Raw genomic sequence first — 18,754 nt, forward strand, 5'->3', positions numbered from 1 at the left:
GTTTACATTGCTGTGCAGTGCTCGCTTTGGCAGCACATATACATTGCTGTTCAACGGTGAAAGACCTGATTGCCTCCAAAAGCAAACTGTTTTTACCTGTCTTAGGTAAAACATCTGCTAATGTCTGCTAAATGCCACAAAATCTTTGAGACATCAGTGGAAGCAAAGGGAGACGACATTCCTCAGGAATCCCAGAGCAGGATTCCTTATTATCCTAATGCCTTATGGCATTAAAACAAAACTTTTTACTGGACTTAGCAGGGCTCAGGGCTGTTCACTGTCTGTAGACACCTTTACCTGATGAAATCCTGGTTCCCTGTACACCAAGCTACTAACTTCACAGTATTATAAGCAGTTTTTACTCTATGTAATCTTATTTGGACCTTCCAGTAACTCAACAGGAGAAAATCCAAGGGCAAAGGTTTGGAGCCAGATCACCCCATTTTGTCTAGTAAGAGGCTGAGTTCACATGATTAATGGCTCCCTTCCTCAAGATTGCCCTAGCAGGGGTGGGGAACCTTTTTATCTGCCAAGGCCATTTGGATATTTATAATATCATTCATGGCCACACAAAATTATCTACTTAAAAATTAGCTATGAAAAAAACTCCTAGATTTATTGAATTTTGAGTCCTTCCTCCGGTTGCCTTGGCAGGGCCAGACCAAATGATTTTGGGGGCCCTGTGTAAAGGAACTATAGAAGGCAAAGACACACGCACACACACACACACATACACACAGAAATTTTAAGGGTGTGATATTAGTGCAGGTATAGACTGAGCAAAGGGATAGATTAGAGAACACAGAAACATACCCTTGCATGTATAGAACTGTGGTATATGATAGAGGTGGAATTTTAGGTAAGTAAAGGGGAATTTTTCATTAAGTGAAGCTGGAAAATGGTTATTTATACTGAAAGAGATGAAATTGTAATTCTCCTCCATGCCGCACACACACATATAAAGCAGAAAACATCATCAGCAAAGAACTTTTAGATTTTGAGATAGAAAAAGATTTATTAAACAATGCAGACAAACCATTGACTATAAAACAGAATATTGATAACTTTGACTTTGTTAACATTAAGAACTTTTATTCATCAAAAGACAAAAGCAAAAAGCAAAAAAGACTGGGTGTGCATTGGGAGAAAATATTTTGAATACACACAAATAACAAAGGATTCCTATGATGAATATATATATATATATATATATATATATATATATATATATATATATATATATATGTATATACACAAATTAATAAAAAATCACAATCCAGTAGAGAAATGGGTAAAAATCATGAATAAACATTTCATAGATAGAGAAATACATATGACCAATAAGCATGTAAACAGATATTCTACCTCTTCCGTGACAAGGGAAATGCAAATCAAGACTACAATGAGATACTACTGCACACCCATTCAATTATAAAAAATCAAAAGGTCTAACAGTAGCAGCTGTTAGAGAGGATGTGAATCCATATGAGTTCTTGAACATTGCTGGTGGGAATAAAAATTGTACTTAGCAGGAAAACAGTTCTCCATTATGTCTTAAAATTGAACATGCGTGTGCCCTCCAAAAGAAACCTTTAAATATGTGCAAGAGGGGACATGCACACCAAAGGCCACAGATATACTTTGGTTGATAGCAAACTCTGTGAACAACTCAAATGCCCATTACCTCTGGAGTATTAACACAATGAAATATAGTGAAGCAAGAAGAAAACAAATCAGAGATGCACAAATATATAAAATGGAGAAAAATCCTTCTTTCATTCCTTCTCACTCCCCAAAGGAAACAACCTTTCCTATTGTGGTGGGTAACTTTTCAAGCCCTCCTTTATGTACATACAAAACATTCAGAACCAGAATTGCCTTGTTTGTCCTGAAAGGGAACTGGTAGTGCCCGTGGCCTCGCCCCTTCTCCTAAGTCAAACCATCCCTCACTTGCCCCATCTCCCCGTGAAGCAGGCCTCCTTTGAGGACTGACTCAAGATTTTACAGCTGGAAGATTGGTTTCTGGGTTCATAGGAAAACAAAGCCTGAAGCAAAACTGTCAAGGAAGGGAAAGGAATTGATCTGCCAGCAGGTTTTGACCTGGCCAAAGTTCACCCAACAGAGTGTTAATTTCTTCACACCTCTGAGTTTTGTTACCTTGGTCCTGGCTGTCACTAGGGAGTCAGATCCCACATGCCACAGCTCAGTGTTGAGTCCAGAAGCGGTAGGAGTCAGAGCCTCCATGAGTCTGTTCATATTGAGTTTGAGGGATATAAATTGGGTTCAGTTTCCCCATTTTTATATGTTAAGTAACTATACTGATTGATATCAATACTTAAGAAATAGTTTCTTTCTGTCTTTCCATAAAATCCACCCATTTAAAATGAACGAGTCAAGTGGTTTTTAGTATAATCACAGACTTGTACAACCATCACCATTCTCTAATTTCAGAACATTTTCAACACCCTTAAAGGAAACCCCATACCCATCATTCAGTCATTCCTCAGTCCTCCTCCCCAGGCCCCTGGCAACCACTAACTTATTTTCTGCAGCACTACTAATCGAATCTACCACAAGGGGAGAAAAAAACTCTTCCTTGAGATTTTATAAGTACAGATTGGCCCTTACACTGGTTGGTAGCCCAAAGTCACATTACCGGGGTGGCCTGACAAGCCTTAAGTGGATAATTTAACTTTAAGTGATTTCTTGACTAACAGAGTCCCAAGATGCCTGGCAGAAACACAAGAACTTTCTGGAGAAGTCTTCATTAATACCAAGTCTTCATTTCTACAAGTATTTGACAAGAAAATGTGCAGCTAACAGTAAAAAAACATATCACTACACACAAAGAAACAAGGCCCCATGGGTGAGATCCAGTAGAAACTACAGATAACCAAATAAGACCAAAAACTTCAGATACAGGAATTCAAGATTAGCTTCACATTAGAAAATTTATTAACTCAATTTACCACGTTAACACGTTAATGGAACAAATCATGTAATCTCAGTAGGTAAAAAATATTCAGTGTAATTCAACATCTATTCATGGTAGTAAAAAAAAACTTTTAACAAACTAGGCATAGAAGAAAGCATCCTTAATCTGATTTTTCAGAGTTATTTGTAAAAATATCTACAACAAATATCTTAGTGGTGAAAGCTGAATATATTTCCTTTAAGATTTTGAACAAGACAAGAATGCTTCTATAACCACTATTTTTTCACATTGTATTGTAAGTCCTATCCAGCACAGTAAGGCATAATAAAAGTATAAAGGCATAAAGATTGGGAAAGGAGAAACAAAATTGTTATTAGCTGCAGTTACTTATTGTCTTTGTAGAATATTTGAAAACCTACAGATAAATTATTAAAATTATAAGCACTATTAGTAAGGTTGCTGGCTACAGTAATTATACAGAAATTAATTGCATTTCTGTACACCAGCAACACAGAAAACATAATTGAAAAAATACCATTCATGCCCTAGTCAGTTTGCTCAGTGGTTAGAGTGTCGGCCCACAAACTGAAGGGTCCCAGGTTCGATTCTGGCCAAGGGCACCTACCTCGGTTGCAGGCTCCATTCCCAGCCCTGGTCAGAGCATGTGTGGGAGGCAACCAATGGATGTGTCTCTCTTACATCGATGTTTCTCTCCCTCTCTCTCTCTCTCTCTCTCTCTCTCTCTCTCTCTCCCTTCTACTCCTTCTGAAAAGCAATGGAAATAATATCCTCAGGTGAGAATTAAAAAACACACAAAATCATTCATTACAACATCTAAAATGATCAAATACCTGGGAATAAATCTGTCTATACAGACTGTATGGAGAGAATTGTAAAACTCTATTGGAATCTATTAAAGAAAAGCTAAAAATGGAGAGATAAGTCATGTTTGTGGTTCAGAAGGCTCAGTTTCATGAAGTTCTCCCCAAATTGACCAGTAGATTCAATGCAATTCCAATAAAAATTTCAACAGATATGTTTTGCGAAACTTGACAACTAATTAAAAAATATGTATGGAGTTGTAAACAACAAGAAGAGCAAAAGCATTGTAGAAGAACAGGGTGGGGAGACCTGCCTTCCAGACAGCAAAACCTGTAATAAAACTATGGTAATTAAGAGAGTGTGGTATAGGCACAGAAACAGACATATAGACCAGTGGAACAGAAGAGAGATTAGAAGCTGATTTATGCATATTTAGACCCTTGGTAACAAGACAGGTGGCACTGCAGAGCAGTAGAAAAGAGACAGACTTGCAATAAGTGGTACTGGGCATATCGGGGAGCCCTATTATCAAAACAGAAACTGAGACTGGTTAGAGGTGAATGCAAACACTTTCCAAATGTCTGCAGTTGGAAGAAGTTCAGAGAGGGTGACTCCTTGAACATAATTTAAAGTTTTTGTTGAGGCAAAGCTCAGGGTGGAAAAGTACTGGGAAAGCAAGTCAGCTGACTCAGAGGATGGGTGGTTATACAGCTTGTCTTTTTTCAACATTCCCATGACTTTTTCTGGTTGGCCAGTTCCAGTTCAGGGTGCTCACTGCTTAGAATCTGATTTTGCTCCTCGGAATTTATTGCTTCTTGGAATTTATTGCAAGTTTTTCTCAATTCCCAGAACTGCCTTTAGGCACAGAAGTTCAGTTCAAAGTTCATGAGTGGAAAAGGATAGCTTCCCACAATATTAAAAAAAAATGAAATTGAACTCTACCTCACACCTTACACAAATTAATTCCAAGTAGCTTAAGGACTTAAATATGAAAGGCAAAACTATAAAGCTTCTAGAAGACAATATAGGGGACTTCCTTTATGGTTTTGTGGTAAAAAAGGGTTTCTTAAACAGACAACAACAACATTAACAGAGAAAAATGATTGCCAAATTTGACTACATTAAAATAAGTACTTCCACTCATCAAAATACATCATATCGAGAGTGAAAATACCTTCCTCAAACTGGGAGAAGATATTTTCCACATCTATAACCCACAAAACATTTGCATACAGAATATATAAAGAATTCCTGCTTATAAATAAGGAATACATGAAACTACAATTAATTTCTCATCCATAAGATTGGCAAAACATTAAAACAACTGATGACACTGCATGTTCTCAAGGATGAGGGATAATGCGAACATTACTCCTACTGCTGGTAGGAGTATAAATTCATGTAATCTCTTTGGGAAGCTGGCATTGTATAATGCAGTGAAACATGCACTTACCTTTTGACCCAGCAAGTCAATCACAGGGAGTATTCTTTAGAGAAATTCTTGCATGTATGCACCACAAGACCTGCAATAATATTTATAGAAGCTTTATTTAGATTAGGAAAACCCCCCAGAAACAATACAAATATCCTTCTACAGTTGATGGTCTAAATGAGTAGAGCTCTTTTCATATAATAGGATGTTACACAGAATGGATGAAAATGGACTAACTACTACTGCAAGCATCAACATGGATGGATCGTAAAACATAAAGCAAGTAAAAGGAGAAAATCACAGATTAATAGATACATATGATTTAGTCTTCATGAAATTTAAAAACAGGCAAGGCTATTGTGTTAGAAAACAGGTCAGGGGTTAAATAAGGGGTGAGGAGGGGCTGGTGATGTGAAGTGGGGGAGGATGATGAATTTGTTTACTGTGTGGTAATTCTTAGAGCTGAAAACTTATGATCTGTGCTCTTTTCTGTAGGTACATTATACTTCAAAAAAGAAGTTTAAAAATTCTGGGGCATCAAGCCTATGGCTACCCCAAGTATTTAAAAAAGTAAAGGCAAATTTAAATATATATTGCCAAACATAATTGGCAAAAATATAAAGAAAACCAAGGAAATAAAATGTTCAGGACAGTAAGAGTAGGGAGGGCTGTGAGCCTGGAGTGTAAATTGTTACAACCATTATCTAGAACAATATAAAAAACATAAAATGGTCATAGTCTATAACATGACAATTCCACGTTCAGCAACTTAAGGAACTTGGACAAGATATAAAGACTATAGAGGCTCATTAAGAGACTGATAATAATCAGCCGCTCCACCCTGTGGAGTTTCTACAGTCTGAAGCTCATTAAGAGAATCAGATTAATCAGCCTGCAGGCAGAGACAGACCTCAGAGTGCTTTGAGTCTTTGCCTGATCTGCTTCTGGACCCAGGACTTGGAAAAGTAGACTTTGGTGTGCATCTTGGTCCTGTCCAAACACACCCAGCCCAAACAGAAGGAACCTCAAGCAGTGCATGGGTTGTTGATAACTCCAAATAGGGTACTCAAGGCCAGTCACAAACAGTGTCTGACATTGGTCTGCACCAGAGACCATCCAAAAAGACTGAGAGGCCTAGCAGGTCTACCTAATACATAGAAACAAACCCAAATAGGCAGCCAAACTGGGGAGACAAAAAGCAAGCCCAAATGAAAGAGCAAGAGAAGTCTCCAGAAAAAGAGCTAAATGAAATGGAGATAAGCAATCTATCAGATATAGAGTTCAGAATACTGATTGTAAAGGTGTTCAACAGCATGAAAAAAGATATGGAGACTATGGCCCTGCCGGGCTTGGCTCAGCGGTTGAGTGTCGACCAAGGATCCAGGCGATCGGGGTTCGATTCCCGGTCAGGGTACATGCCTGGATTGCGGGCTGCAGCCGATAAATGACTCTCATCATTGATGTTTCTATCTCTCTATCCCTCTCCTTTCCTCTCTCTAAAATAAATAAAGACATATTTAAAAAAAAAAAAAAAAAGATTAAAAAAAAAAGATATGGAGACTATGGAAAATGACCACTTAGAAATGAAGATTGACATAGCAGAAATAAAGAATACATTAAAAGGAATAAACAGCAGATTAGAGGAAGCTAAGGATTGGATCAGCGAATTAGAAGACAGGGTATAAGAAAATCACTCATTCAGAGACCCAAAAAGAAAAAAACAATTAAAAAACAGGAGGACAGTCTAAGGGAGCTTTGGGACAACATGAAACATAACAACATTTACATTATAGGAGTGCCAAAAGAGGTCAAAACTGAGCAAGGGTTAGAGAACCTGTTTGAAGAAATAATGGCAAAAACTTCCCTAACCTGATCAAGGAAAAAGTCAGACAAGTTCGGGAGGGACAGAGAGTCCCAAGCAAGACAGACCCAAAGAGGACCATGCCCAGACACATCATAATTAAGATGCCAAAAATTCAAGACAAAGAGAGAATCTTAAAGGCAGCAAGAGAAAAGCAATCTGTTACCTACAAAGGAGCTCACTTAAGGCTGTCAGCTGACTTCTCATCAGAAACTCTACAGGCCAGAAGGGAATGGCATGAAGTATTCAAAGTAATGCAAAGCAAGGATCTGAAACCAAGACTACTCAATCCAGCAAGACTATCATTCAAAATAGATGGTGAAATAAAGAGCTTCCCAGACAAAAAGAGGCTAAAGGAGTATATCACCACCAAACCAGCGTTGCAGGAAATGATAAAGTGACTGCTGTAATAATAAGAAGAAATAGAGAAACATAGGCATAACTAATTAATATAGCAATAAGTATACATCAATAGTAACCTTAAATGTAAACGAAATGGATTGTCCAATCAAAAGACATAGAGTAGCTGAATGGATAAGAAAACAGGACCCAAATATATGCTGTCTACAAGAGACCCATCTGAGAGCAAAAAATTTACAGATGCTAAAAGTGAAGGGATGGAATAAAATATTCCATGCAAAAGGAAATGAAAAAGAAAGCTGGAGTAACAATATTTATTTCTGACCAAAAAAACTTCAAAATTCAGAGACAAAGATGGTCACTACATAATACTAAAGGGATCAATCCTACAGGAGGAAATAACCCTTATAAACATATATGCACCCAACATAGGAACACCTAAATATATAAAAAAAATTCTTGGTGGACTTTAAAGGGACAATTTACAGCAACATAATCATAGTAGGGAACTTTAACACCCCACTGTCAGCATTGGACAGATCATCAAGACAAAAAATCAACAGGGAAACACAGACCTTAAATGACTCACTAGATCTAATGGATTTATTTGAAATTTACAGAACATTTCATCCCAAAGCAGCAGAATACACATTCTTTCTCAAGTGCACATGGAACATTCTCAAAAATAGACCACATGTTAGGGCACAAAGCAATTCTCTACAAATTCAAGAAGATTGAAATCATATCAAGCATCTTCTCTGATCACGACACCATGAAACTAGAAATTAACCACTATAAAAAAACTCAAAAATATTCAAACACATGGAGGCTAAATAGCATATTATTTTTATTTTTTAAAAATAGCATATTGTTAAACAATGAGTGGGTTACCAATGAGTCCAAGGAAGAAATCAAACACTTCATGGAAAAAAAACTAAAATGAACAGACAACAACCCAAAATCTATGACACAGCAAAAGCAGTCCTGAGAGAAAAGTTCATAGCAGTACAAGCATATCTCAAGAAACAAGAAAAAGCTCTAATAAACCATCTAACACAACAACTAAAAGATCTAAGAATGAGAACAGCAAGAAAAGCCCCGGGGAAGTAGAAGGAAGGAAATAATAAAGATCAGAGCAGAAATTAATGACATAGAGACTAAAAAAAAATACAAAAAAATCAATAAAATCAAGAGCTGGTTCTTTGAAAAGATAAATAAGGTTGATGCACCTTTAGCCAGTCTCACTAAGAAACAAAGAGAGAGGACCCAAATAAATAAAATCAGAAATGAAATAGGCAATATAACAACTGACCCAACAGAAATACAAAGGATAGTAAGAAAATACTATGAGTAACTATATGCCAACAAACTGGACAACATGGGTGAAATGGACAAATTCCTAGAAGCATACAACCTTCCAAAGCTGAATCAAGAAGAGGCAGAAAACCTGAATAGGCTGATGAAACAAATGAAATTGAAGCAATAATTAAAAGCCTCTCAGCAAACAAAAGTCCTGAACCAGATGAATTTACAGGTGAGTTTTACCAAACATTCAAAGAAGAATTAACATCTATTCTACTCAAAGTATTCCAGAAAATTCAAGAGGAGGGAAAACTCCCAAACTCTTTTTATGAGGCCAGCATCATCTTAATACCAAAACCAGATTAAAAAAACCACACAAAACTACAAAGAAAGAAAATTACAGGACATTAGCCCTGATAAACATAGATGCTAAAATCCTCAACAAAATACTAGCAAACCAGATCCAGCAATGCATTTAAAAGGCCATACACCACGACCAAGTGGGATTTACTCCAGGGATGCAAGGCTGTTATAACATCTGCAAATCAATAAATGTGTTACATCACATAAACAAAATGAAGGACAAAAATCATATGATCTTATCAATAGATGTAGAAAAAGCATTCAACAAAATCCAGCACCCATTTCTGATAAAAACTCTCAGCAAAGTGGGAATAGAGGGATCATATCTCAACATAATTAAGGCCATATATGACAAACCTACAGCCAACATCATACTCAATGGTCAAAAACTAAAACCATTTCCCTTAAAATCAGGAACAAGACAGGGATGTCCACTTTCACCACTCTTATTCAACATAGTACTGGAAGTCCTTGTCACAGTCAACAGAGAGGAAGAAAACATAAAAGGTATCCAAATTGGAAAGGAGGAAGTAAAACTGTCATTATTTGCAGGTGACATGATATTGTACATAGAAGACCCTAAAGACTCCATCAAAATACTGCTAGATTTGATTAATGAATTTGGCAAGGTAGCTGGATACAAAATCAACATCCGGAAATAGGTGGCATGCTTATGCACCAACAATGAACTGTCAGAAAGAAAAACTAAAAAAATTACCATTTACCATTGCAACTAAAAAATAAGATACCTAGGAATAAACTTAACCAAGGATATAAAAGACCTGTACTTGGAAAACTACAGGACACTGAAGAAAGAAAGAGAAGAAGAAATAAATAAGTGGAAGAATATACCATGCTCATAGATTGAAAGAATTAATATTATTAAAATGTCCATATTACACAAAACAATTTATAGATTCAATGGAATTCTTATTAAAATACCAACAGCATATTTCACAGACCTAGAACAAATATTCCAAAAATTTATGCGGAATCAAAAAAGACCCTGAATAGCTGCAGCCATCTTGAGAAAGAAGAACAGAGTGGGAGGGATCACATTACCGGATATAAAAATGTACTACAAAGTCATTGTAATCAAAACAGCCTGGTATTGGTACAACACCAGACATATAGACCAATAGAACAGAACAGAGACCCCAGAAATAGGCCCACGCCATTATGGTAAGTTAATATTTGACAAAGGAGGGAAGAGCATACAATGGAGAAAAGACAGTCCCTTCAATAAATGGTGTTGGGGAAATTGGACAGATACATGCAAAAGAATGAAACTAGACCACCAACTTTCACCATACACAAAAATAAACTCAAAATGGATAAAAGACTTAAATGTAAGTCTCGAAACCATAAAAAACCTGGAAGAAAACATAGGCAGTAAAGTCACAGACATCTCATGTAGTGGACTTTTCACTGATACATCTCCTAGGGCAAGAGAAACAAAAGAAAAAATAAACATATGGGACTACATCAAACTAAAAAGCTTCTGCACAGCAAAAGAAACCTGCCTCGAAATACAAAAGAACCTCACTTTCTGGGAAAACATATTGCCAAGCATGTATCTGGTAAGGGGCTAATTTCCAAAGTGTACAAAGAACTCATACTACTCAGCAAGAGGAAGACAAACAATCCAATTAAAAAATGGGCAAAGGACCTGAATAGACAGTTCTCCAAATAGGACATCCAGATGGTCAAGAGACATATGAGAAAACGTTCAACGTTGCTAATCATCAGAGAGATGTAAATTAAAACCACATTGAGGTATCACTTCATACCTGTAAGAATGGCTACCATCAACAAATCAACAAGCAACATGTGCTGGCAAGGATGTGGAGAAAGGGGACCCTAGTACACTGCTGGTGGGAATGCAGACTGGTGCAACCACTATGGAAAACAGTATGGAGATTTCTCAAAGAATTAGAAATGGAGCTGCCTTTTGACCCGGTGATTCCACTTCTGGGAATATATCTTAAGAATTCTGAAATACTAATCAGAAAGAATATATGCACCACTATGTTCACAGGAGCACAATTTACAATAGCTAAGATCTGGAAACAGCCCAAGTGCCCATCAGTAGATGAGTGAATAAGAAAGCTGTGGCACATTTATATCATGGAATACTATGCAGCTGTAAAGAAGAAGGATCTCTTACCCTTTGGGACAGTATCGATGGATCTGGAGAATATTATACTAAACAAAATAAGCCAGGCAGAGAAAGACAAACATCACGTGATCTCCCTTATATGTGGAATCTAAAGAAGTTAATAAACTGATGAACAGAAATGATTCAATGACATGGAAGCATGGATCAAACTGACAAATCTCAGATGGATGGAGGAGGACAGGTGGGTTGGGGGGGAGAGATTAACCAAAGAACTTATATGCATATATGCACAACCCAAAGACAGGGACAATGGTGTGGAGAGGGACTGGGGAGGGGGTGGGGTGAGTTTGAATGGGCCATTGGGTAGAAAAAGGAGCATCTGTAATATTTTGAACAACAAAAGAAAAAACACAAAAAAATAAAATGTCACTTTAGACTGAACAACAACAACAAAAAGTTTTTTTTAAAAAAAGAATTAAAATGGCAATAAATAAGGACCTACGAATAACAACCTTAAGGACTTTAAGGGAGAGATCAACAGCAATACAATCATAGTCATGGGCTTTAACATCCCACTGACTTCACTGATAGATCTTCCAGACAAAAGTCAACAGAAACAGTGACTCTAAATGGCACACTAGATCAGATGGATTTAATTGATATTTACAGAACATTTCACCCCAAAGCTGCAGAATACACATTCTCCTCAAGTGCACATGGGTCATGCTCAAAGACAGACCACATGTTAGGACACAAAACCAGTCTCTAGGAGTTCAAGAAGATTGAAATCATATCAAGCATCTCAGATCACAGTGGCATGAAATTAGAAATCAACTACAGTAAAAACACACAAAAACATTCAAACACATGGAGGCTAAAAGCATGTTATGGAAACAAATGAAAATGAACATGCAACAACCCCAAATCTATGGGATACAGTGAAAGCAGTCCTAAGAGGGAAGTTCATAGCACTACTATGAAAAGCAAGAAAATTTTTTTGGTAAACTATTTAAAAAAACAAAACAAAAAACAGACACTAATCCTGGCTCCTGTGGAGCGTCCATGCTAGTGAGAAGATTAAGATTATTCGGAGCAACAGGCATTCCAGGAAGAAGGTGCTGCAGGGCATAGGAGCTGGAACAAGAGCACCCCTGGTATGTTCAATAAACTAGTCAAGGAAGGGCAGAGCAGGGCCTTGCAGGCCACTGAAACAATTTGGGCTCTTCCTGGAGGCAATAAGGGAACCAGTAGAAGGTTTGGAACAGAGAACGAACATAATTTGATAGCTGTTTTTAAGGGTCATCTCTGCTGCTATGTTGAGAATGTAGGAGAAAGAGGACAGAAGTAGGGACACCAGTCAGAGGGTTTTACCAAAATCCAAGTGAGAGATGATTCTGTTTGACTGGAATGGGGAGCAAGGGAGTTGTAGGAAGTGTCAGATTCTGAAGATACTGTGAAGGGAAAGCTGGCAGGATTTGGTTATGGGATAGATGAAGTTTCAAGAATGCCTCCCAGGCTTTTGAACTAAGCAAGTGAAGGGATGGAGTTTTCATTTATTTTTTGAGCTGATGAATTGCAGGAGGTTAGAAATTTACTACATGAAAAATGCAAAAAGAAAGAAACACTGAATTCATATTCTAATTGATACTGAGGTGAGATCCAGAGAGCCGCCAGCCACTTGGCTTATTTTATGGCAAAGTGAACTTGGTTAAGACTACACCAAAGCTAGGGGAAAGGTCTGACAGAGACTACCGAGAGCATTGCTCAAAACAAAAGACCATGGGTTGCACTAGAGGCCAAGGGCCGGGGAGGAAGAGACAAGAGACAACAAGGAACAAGAGGATAAGTACATCCCTGTGGACACCAGTGGGTGCCAGCTCACACTTGCAAGCTGAGACAAAGGGACCAATTTCACTCCATAGCATAATATCAACCACAAACACTTTGTCCCACACACCCTCAGGTCAGGAGACCAATATTCTATTAAACCTGAAGTGATTGTTTTATTTATCAGCTTACCCTGAGCAGGGGGGAGCTTGGGAAGTCATAAGTTATAATAAAACAGAAGAGTTGCATTTTTTCTGAACATCCAAGTTTTGGTGTTAGTAGCATTTGGGACTTTGCTACACAGACAACGATTTGATGAGCATCCTTACACACATTTTTATAGTCTTTATATCTTTGTTTTTGTATCAAACAGATTTTTAAAAATATTTTTAAATTTATCTTTATTGCCAAAAATATTACAGATATCCCCTTTTATTTCCCCAATTAATCCCTTCCACCCTACATACACTGCCCCCAGGCCTTCAACACACTATTGTCTGTGTCCCTGGGTTATGCATATATGCATATAAATTCTTTGATTAATCTCTCCCCACTCACTCCTCCATCCCCGCCTTCCCACTGAGATCCATCAGTCTGTTCCATGCTTCTCTGTCTCTGGATCTATTTTGTTCCCTAGTCTATTTTGTTTATTAGATTTCACATATGAGTGAGATCATGTAAAACTGAATCAAGAAGAATCAGAAAACCTGAATAGGCTAATTACAACGGATGATAGCGAAGCAGTAATAAAAAACTCCCAGCAAACAAAAGCTCTGGTCTGAATGGTTTCACCAGGGGAGCTTTCTAATTCTTTAAGTTGTAGGGTTAGATAGTTTACCAAAAAATTTTCTTGCTTTTTGAGGTAGACCTGTAGTACTATGAACTTCCCTCTTAGGACTGCCTTTGCTGTATCCCATAGATTTTGGGTTGTTGTGTGTTCATTTTCACTTGCTTCTATAACATGCTATTTAGCCTCCATGTGCTTGAATGTTTTTGAGTGTTTTTACTGTAGTTGATTTCTAATTTCATGCCATTCTGATCTGAGATGCTTGATATGATTTCAATCTTCTTGAACTCGTAGAGACTTGTTTTTTGTCCTAACATGTGGTCTGTCTTTGAGCATGACCCATGTGCACTTGAGGAGAATGTATATTCTGCAGCTTTGGGGTGAAATTAAATCCATCTGATCTAGTGTGCCATTTAGAGTCACTGTTTCTGTTGACTTTTGTCTGGAAGATTTATCAGTGAAGTCAGTGGGGTGTTAAAGCCCATGACTATGACTGTATTGCTGTTGATCTCTCCCTTAAAGTCCTTAAGGTTATTATTAATAGGTCCTTATTTATTGCCATTTTAATTATTTTAAAAAAAAATTTATCTTTATTGTTGAGAGTATTACAGGTATACCATCCCCCCCAATTGATCCCCTCCACTTCCCTCCCACCCCCTTCCCAGACCTTCACCCCATTATTAACTGTGTCCATGGGTTATACATATAAATTCTTTGGTTAATCTCTTCCCACCCTCCACCCCCCTTCCCTCTTTCCCCTGAAATATGATCATCTGTTACATGTGTCAATGTCTCTGGATCTATTTAGTTCATCAGATTCTTTTGTTCATTAGCTTCTTCTTAATGAAGGCCCTTCAACATTTCCTGTAGTGCTGGTTTGGTGGTGATGAACTCCTTTAGCTTTTCCTTGTCTGAGAAGCTCTTTATTTGACCTTCAATTCTAAATGATAGCTTTGCTGGGTAGAGCAATCTTGGTTGTAGTTCCAAGTTTTTCATCACTTTGAATATTTCTTGCCACTCCCTTCTGGCCTGTAAAGTTTCTGTTGAGAAATCAGCTGACAGTCATATGGGTGCTCCCTTGTAGGTAACTAACTGCTTTTCTCTTGCTGCTTTTAAGCTTCTCTCTTTGTCTTTAACCTTTGGCATTTTAATTATGTTGTGTCTTGCTGTGGGCCTCTTTGGGTTCCTCTTGTTTGGGACCCTCTGTGCTTCCTGGACTTGTAAGTCAATTTCTTTCCCCAGGTAGGGGAAGTTTTCTGTAATTATTTTTTCAAATAGGTTTTCAATTTCTTGGTCTCTTTCTTCCCCTTCTGGTCTCCCAATAATATGAATGTTGGGCCTCTTGAAGCTGTCCCAGAGGCTCCTTATACTATGTTCATATTTCTGGATTCTTTTTTCATTTTGCTCTTCTGGTTGGGTGTTTTTTGTTTCCTCATGTTCCAAATTGCTGATTTGATTCTCAGCATCCTCTACTCTGCTGTTGATTCCCTGTAAATTATTCTTCATCTCAGTTCCTGTAGCCTTCATTTCAAATTGGTACTTTATTATGTTATCGATTTTCTCAGTTATTTCCCTAATAGTCTGCTTAAACATCCTTATAAACAAAATTCTGAACTCTCTATCTGTTAGATTGCTTGGGTATATTTCATTTAGTTCCTCTTATAGAGATTTCTTCTATTCTTTCTTTTTGTGACATCTTTCTTTGCCTCCACATTCTGGCTGCTTTCAGGTGTTTGTTTCTATGTAGTAGGTAGAGCTGCTATGTCTCCTGGAATTGGTAGAGTGGCTTTGTGTAGTAGGTGTCCTGTAGGGCCTAGTGGCTCAGCCTCCCCAGTCACCTGAGCTGGGCCTTCGAGGTGCTCCCCTGTGTGGGCTGTGTGCACTGTCCTGTTGTATTTGAGCCTTGGTTGCTGTTGGCATCCCTGGGAGGAACTGACCCCCAGACGAATCAGCTGTGAGGACCAGCTGCAACTACAGCCAAAGAGCTGCTGTGCTGGAGACACCCCTATGGAGCAGGATTTACTTCAGTGGAGCTTTGGTGTTCACCAAGTGCTCCTCTTGAGTGTGTCACTCATGGATGTGGTAGGGTTGTAATCTAGCGTGGTCGAGTCTGATCACCAAGTGCACTGTTTCTGGGGCCTCCAGGGAGGTGCAAAGTCAGCCTCTGCCAGTGCCTTGCCCAGGGCCACCCAGCATGAGCTACACAGCGAACCGTAGCTGGCTGCTACTTGTGCTGGGCTTGGAGATGTCCAGGAGAGGCCAAGCTATGAGCCAATGCAGGCTGCCGCTAGTGCCAGGCCTGGGGCCACTTATTAAGCTGTATGGGGCACGCTCTTGCTTGTTTGAGAGATTTTAAGAAAGTCCTAAGCATGAGGCTTGAGAGGCCACTTGCATAGAAAAGCCCCTGGAAATGGCCTGGATGAGCTGCAGTTGGGGAGGGGCGGGGCCTCCAGGATCACGGGAGGGGCCAAAGGTGTGAGTCAGGCGCTAGCTATTCAAATATGGTGCCTGCCTGCCGGCTGTGCACAGAGAGGACTCACCAAAGGAGCAATGGCCTCTGCCAGCTCTTCTGCCTGGGGGAAAGCCGCCCTCCACCTTTCGCCCTGACTTCAGGCAGGTTAGTTCCTCCCCAAGTGTCCCAGGTCCTTTCAGGCTGCTGCCTGGCCCTGGGCTCAGAGGGAGCACATCTGAGTGAGTCTGTGTGCGGGCCCTTTGAGAGGAGCTGCTGGGGCTCCCGCAGCCTCAGCGACCCTCAGGGACAGTCCCCACTGGTTTCACAGCCCAGAGTTGTGGGGACATCTCTCTTCCCGGCCTGGAGCCCTGGGCTGGGGGCCTTCTGTGGGGCTGGGACCCCTCTCTCCTCTGGGAAACCTCCGCCGAGTCCCTTCCAGGTTTCAACTGCAACACCGGGTGTGGGCCCGAGGCACGTCTTTGTGATTCAGCCTCGATCCGCTTGCGTCTGCACCCCTCCTACCAGTCTCCGTGCTTCTTCAGGTCCCTGGTTGTGGAGCTTCTCTTCAGCCAGATTTCAGGAGGCTCAGAGTGATGGTGGTTCTGTATGTTAGTTGTAATTTTGATGTGGTTGCAGGAGGCAGAGGGTGCAGCTGTTACCTACGCTGCCATCTTGTTGTTCCTTGCCATTTTAATTCTTTATGCCTATGTTTCTCTCTCTGTTTCTTCTTATTACAGCAGTCCCTTTAATGTTTCTTGCAATGCGTCTATTTCTACTTCTAATCACAGCAGTCCCTTTAACATTTCCTGCAACGCTGGTTTGGTGGTGATATACTCCTTTAGCCTCTTTTTGTCTGGGAAGCTCTTTATTTCACCATCTATTTTGAATGATAGTCTTGCTGGATTGAGTAGTCTTGGTTTCAGATCCTTGCTTTGCATTACTTTGAATACTTCATGCCATTCCCTTCTGGCCTGTAGAGTTTCTGATGAGAAGTCAGCTGACAGCCTTAAGTGAGCTCCTTTGTAGGTAACAGATTGCTTTTCTCTTGCTGCCTTTAAGATTCTCTCTTTGTCTTGAATTTTTGGCATCTTAATTATGATGTGTCTGGGCATGGTCCTCTTTGGGTCTGTCTTGCTTGGGACTCTCTGTCCCTCCCGAACTTGTCTGACTTTTTCCTTGATCAGGTTAGGGAAGTTTTTGCCATTATTTCTTCAAACAGGTTCTCTAACCCTTGCTCAGTTTTGACCTCTTTTGGCACTCCTATAATGTAAATGTTGTTATGTTTCATGTTGTCCCAAAGCTCCCTTAGACTGTCCTCCTGTTTTTTAATTGTTTTTTTCTTTTTGGGTCTCTGAATGAGTGATTTTCTTATACCCTGTCTTCTAATTCGCTGATCCAATCCTTAGCTTCCTCTAATCTGCTGTTTATTCCTTTTAATGTATTCTTTATTTCTGCTATGTCAATCTTCATTTCTAAGTGGTCATTTTCCATAGTCTCCATATCTTTTTTTTTTAATCTTTTTTTTTTTTTTTAAATATGTCTTTATTTATTTTAGAGAGAGGAAAGGAGAGGGATAGAGAGATAGAAACATCAATGATGAGAGTCATTTATCGGCTGCAGCCCGCAATCCAGGCATGTACCCTGACCGGGAATCGAACCCCGATCGCCTGGATCCTTGGTCGACACTCAACCGCTGAGCCAAGCCCGGCAGGGCCATAGTCTCCATATCTTTTTTCATGCTGTTGAACACCTTTACAATCAGTATTCTGAACTCTATATCTGATAGATTGCTTATCTCCATTTCATTTAGCTCTTTTTCTGGAGACTTCTCTTGCTCTTTCATTTGGGCTTGCTTTTTGTCTCCCCAGTTTGGCTGCCTATTTGGGTTTGTTTCTATGTATTAGGTAGACCTGCTAGGCCTCTCAGTCTTTTTGGATGGTCTCTGGTGCAGACCAATGTCAGACACTGTTTGTGACTGGCCTTGAGTACCCTATTTGGAGCTATCAACAACCCATGCACTGCTTGAGGTTCCTTCTGTTTGGACTGGGTGTGTTTGGACAGGACCAAGATGCACACCAAAGTCTGCTTTTCTAAGGCCCAGGTCCAGAAGCAGATCAGGCAAAGACTCAAAGCACTCTGAGGTCTGTCTCTGCCTGCAGGCTGGTTAATTTGATTCTCATAGTGAGCCTCAGGCTGTAGAAACTTCATGTGGTAGTGGGAGAGGTTTTCTAGTAGGGTGGGGCAATTGCTTCCCCCTCAGGCAAAAGCTGCTTGGAAGGTAAATGTCTCCCTATGAAAAATGTCCTCTGTAGTATGGGGTAATGATTCTGCACAGTAATCCAGAGGAGTGCCCTCTGAGCTCTGTCTCCAGAGCCCACAACCCTAAATTCTCCTTACACAGCTCCAATCCAGTCTGCTTTCCCTCTGCTGGAGCCCAAGGTAAGTGGATACACATGAAACTGTGCACTGGCTCTTTAAGAGGGTGCCTGCATTT

Source organism: Miniopterus schreibersii (assembly GCF_964146895.1).
Source record: "Miniopterus schreibersii genome assembly, chromosome: X".
Classification (NCBI taxonomy): Eukaryota; Metazoa; Chordata; class Mammalia; order Chiroptera; family Miniopteridae; genus Miniopterus; species Miniopterus schreibersii.